This window comes from Diabrotica undecimpunctata, chromosome 7 (genome assembly GCF_040954645.1).
Source record: "Diabrotica undecimpunctata isolate CICGRU chromosome 7, icDiaUnde3, whole genome shotgun sequence".
In the NCBI taxonomy this organism is placed as follows: domain Eukaryota; kingdom Metazoa; phylum Arthropoda; class Insecta; order Coleoptera; family Chrysomelidae; genus Diabrotica; species Diabrotica undecimpunctata.
This window is the reverse complement of record NC_092809.1, coordinates 94,711,596-94,716,325: the sequence shown is the minus strand read 5'-3', so window position 1 is coordinate 94,716,325 and position 4,730 is coordinate 94,711,596.

Genomic DNA, 4,730 nt, shown 5'->3' with positions numbered 1-4,730 from the left:
ATTAAATTGTTCGGACTTTTCGTTCTCTATTTCTTCCTTTAATTTATCAACTGTAAGTGTTATTCGTGAATTTTCTAGTTTGTCTAGAATGGAACAAAAACAGTTAGAGGATATTATCTCTAAATTTTCATCTATTTCGTCTAAAGATAAATTAGGCCGTACACATTTAATGTCTCATACTATTGAAGTGAAAACTTCAACTCCTTTCAGACAGTATCAATATCCCATACCTCAAGCATGGCAAGCAGATTTAGGTAAAGAAATCGATTCAATGCTCTCCTTAAACATTATCGAACCTTCTACCTCTTCATATTGTAGTCCTCTGTGGCTTACAAAGAAGAAGGATGGATCATTCAGAATTTGTTTTGATGGTCGTAAATTAAACAGTATCACATCGAATAGGGACGCTTATCCTATCCCTCGAATAGATGTTATATTAAGCAAACTCCAGAATGCGAAATACATCTCTTCCATTGACTTATCCAAGGCCTTCTTACAAATTCCTTTGAGTGAAGAGAGTAAGAAATATACTGCTTTCGCTGTTAGTGGTAAAGGATTATTTCAATTTGTCACGATGCCTTTTGGTCTAGTTTCAGCTCCTCAGACGATGTGTCGTTTAATGGACTTAGTTATTGGTCCACAACTTGAACCATTTGTATTTTATTATTTAGATGATATTTTAGTTGTTACTCCTGATTTTACTTCGCATATTGAAATATTAGAGAAGTTATTTTCACGCCTTAAAGAGGCTAATCTCACTGTCAACTTGGATAAATGTAATTTTTGTCGTCCTAATCTCAAATTCCTGGGATATGTTGTTGATAGTCAAGGTTTGAGGACAGATCCTGACAAGGTAACCGCTATCAAGGACTTCCCCATACCTAAAACAACTACTCAGTTACGTAGGATCTTGGGTATGTGTGGGTACTATCGAAGGTTTGTACGTTCTTATTCCACTTTATTATCACCTCTTACTGACCTCCTTAAGAATAGGAAAAAGGGTCAGACTATTACCTGGAATCCTGAGGCTGATGATGCTTTTCATCGTATTAAAGAAGCTCTTACCAGTGCTCCTGTCATGACTTCTCCTGATTTCAGTGAACACTTTTACCTCATGACAGATTGTTCTAATACTGCTTCAGGTGGTGTCCTCTTTCAGATGAAAGATGGTTCTGAGCACCCCATAGCACACTAGTAAGAAGCTCAATAAGGCCCAGAAAAATTACTCCACTACTGAGCGGGAACTCCTTGCTATAATTCATGGCTTGGAGGCCTTCAGGTATTATTTAGAAGGTCGTAAGTGTACTTTGATCACTGACCATAGTTCGTTGTTGTGGATGCATTCTATGCGTAACCCGTCCCAACGGTTGTCCCGCTGGATTTGTAAGTTATCAGCGTTTGACTATAACATTGTCCACCGTAAGGCAAATGGTGTTGTAGTAGCTGATGCTTTGTCTCGAACATTTGATGTCAATCTTCTTGACGTATCCACTTTAGTTCCGGATGCGTGGTACCATAAAATGTTGGAGAATGTTACTCAGAATCCTGGTCAGTACCCTGATTTTAAAGTGGAACATAATATCCTTTATAAACATGTTGTTAGTCCAATTGAAGCCTTGACTAATATGTCGGATTGGAAAATTGTCGTCCCAACCGCAAATAGGGATGAAATTCTTCGTACTTTTCATGATAATGTGACATCTGGTCACTTTGGTTCCTTTAAAACATTTAGTAGGATAGCGGAGCTATATTATTGGCCTGGTATGCGCAACTGTATTAAGAAATATATTTCTAGATGCAAAGTTTGCGCTACATGCAAGCCAAGTAATAAGCCACAAGCTGGATTAATGGGTTCTTTTAGGAACATTGACTTCCCATGGCAGATGGTATCTATGGATTTAATTGGACCATACCCTCGTAGTTATAAGGGCAATACCTATTGTTTGGTGGTCGTGGATTACTTCACTAAATTTCCATTAGTTTTTCCTCTTCGTAATGCCACAGTTCCTGCCATTGTGAAATATTTGGAGGAGCAAGTCTTTTTGTTATTTGGTGTTCCCCAAATTGTCTCTTGTGACAATGGTCCTCAATTTGTAGCTAAGGCTTTTAAAGACCTTCTAACTAAATACAAAGTTCAGAAGATCTTTTATAACGCTGCGTACCATCCGCAAGCTAATCATAGTGAGCGTGTAAACCGCAGTATTGTTACAGCCCTAAGATCATATACATACCAAGACCACAGAGCTTGGGATCAATATATTCACTCCATAGCTCAAGCCATAAGAACTTCTGTCCATGAAGTTACGCAGTGTTCCCCAGCTTATTTAAATTTTGGTCGAAATGTTGCCTTATCTGGTGATTATTTTGGTTTAGTTTCAGGAAATTCCACAAATCTACCTCAAATATCAGATAAACTTCATCGTTTAGATGATATACAGACTCTACCTCCAATATTTGCAGACATCAGGAAGAAATTAAAAACTTCTTACCTTAAGTCACAGGGTCAGTATAACTTGAGGAAAAGAGATTTGCGATTCTTTGTTGGTGATCGGGTATTAAAACGTAATTTTGTTAAGTCTAGTAAAGGTGATGCTGTTTCTGCCAAATTTTGTCAAAAATACGTCCCATGTATTGTCAGTAAAGTAATATCTCCTTTAATATATGAATTGAAAGATAGTTTGTCCAACAAACGTCTTGGTCGATTTCATATAAAGGACTTATTACCAGATAACACTGTCAATGACTTAGACTCTTCATCGTCAGAAGAAGATTAACCTGACAGGATTGATTAGGTTAATTCCTCTTTCTAAATTTTGGTAATACTTGATTTTTTAATGAATAGGTAAATGATTTGATTTTGATTTTAGTCACCAGATAGACAATATGGTTTATCTATTATATAATAGTTTTAGCTTCCCTTACTAAATTTAGCTTTGTTGTTATTAGTTATAATATTGAAGTAGGTACAGCAAATTTTTTTTGGTAAATCAAACTGGTGTAGAACTGTCAACTCTTCGTACCTTATTATGTTTATATGTGTCATTGCTGTATATTGGTATACATAAATACATGTATATGTTTAGATTTTGTTTATTTGATCCTGAGGTTGTTTTTGGTAGTTCCTACAGGAAAATTATTAAAATACTTAGTAATATTCTTTGATACATTAGTTACCATTTGGTGTAAAGAAGTTATCGCGTCATTTGTTTTAGATAATTTTAGTATACAGTGTGATTCCTAAGTTAGACTTCATTCGTTAAAAATTCAATGAAGTTAGTTGAGATAAAAGTTACGCCGAATTATTATGTAACCTTTTGTTATTTTTTTTTGTATCTAACATTTCTTATGAAATTGGTTTGCCTCGCATGGCTATGCAAATACGTGGGTTCGAAACTTGTGTTACTATCAATAGTGCGCACCTGATAGGAAGCAGATTTCAGGGCTCACAATTGCCTGGTTATATCTATCAGACCTTAATCAATTTAAATGCTGAATCTCTATGATAGAATGTTTAATCATCATCATCATTATTGAAGGATGTACTAAACATTCTAGTATTACAATTCAGAAGTATTATTCTGTTGAAACATAGTCTTAATTTTAATCTCACTTCTATTATACATATATTGTCTACCCTTTGTAGCTTTATTATCTAGTTGTGCTGATACAAATGGTAACCTCTTAGATCTCAGCCTTATTAGAATATATCTTTTGTATTCAACAATTGAATATTGTGTTTAGCATCAGCTTTCCTGGGAACTCATTTTGTTTTTATATGTAATTAGGAGTCAGGATCAATGTTCTGTTATATAGTGTTACGTAAAAATATGAGTCATAGTTTTAACCTTTAAAACATGTTTTTAATCTAATATGTTGTAGAGTTTACGAGAGGCCTCGATTTACCTGAGCGACCTTCCAGAACCGATGCGAGGGAAATCCAGTTGCCTTTACCGTTTCGCCATCGAAGGTTTTAGACTATTCGAGATAACGGCACTGGTATATAATAACGGAACTTTATTTGGAAGGGACAGTTAATAAAGAAGATTCGCGCTCGTGATATTATTGTTACGCTCGCCTACTAATAAATTATTGTGTATGTAGTGATAAATAAACTTATATTAATTATCGTGCCTTTTAATAAATTAAAGTAGGAACAAGATAATAAATTAGTAAAGACATTATAAATTAAAGACATAACAATTAATAAATTCACAACAAATGGTGTCAGAGTGAGATCGAACATAAATTAGACTTATAATAATAATACAAGTGAATATAAAATAAATTGTGAAAATGGCTACGATTTATGAGCTGACAGTGACTAATTTAAGAAGACATCTTGAAGACAGAGAATTAGCTTCTACCGGAAAAAAGGCTGAGTTAGTCCAACGACTAAAGAACGCTTTGCTAGAAGAAGGACTAGATCCAGAGACTTATATATTTGAAGATGCTGTCCTCTCGTCGATTTCGAAAGTTTCTTCTGATGTAGCCAAAGTTTCTGGTGATGTAGCCAAAGTTTCCGGCGATATCGCTTCGTTGGAAGACAAAGTTTCTAACGAGATTTCTTCGCTGGAAAGCAAAGTCTCTGCTAACATCTCTTCGGAAATCTCTAAAGTCACTTCTGAGATGTCTGCCCTCGACGATAGAATATCTTCGTTAAAAAATCAAGTTGCTGCCGATATGTTGGCCTTCGAAGAAAAGATGAAAGAAATGGAAAGGAAGATGGAGGA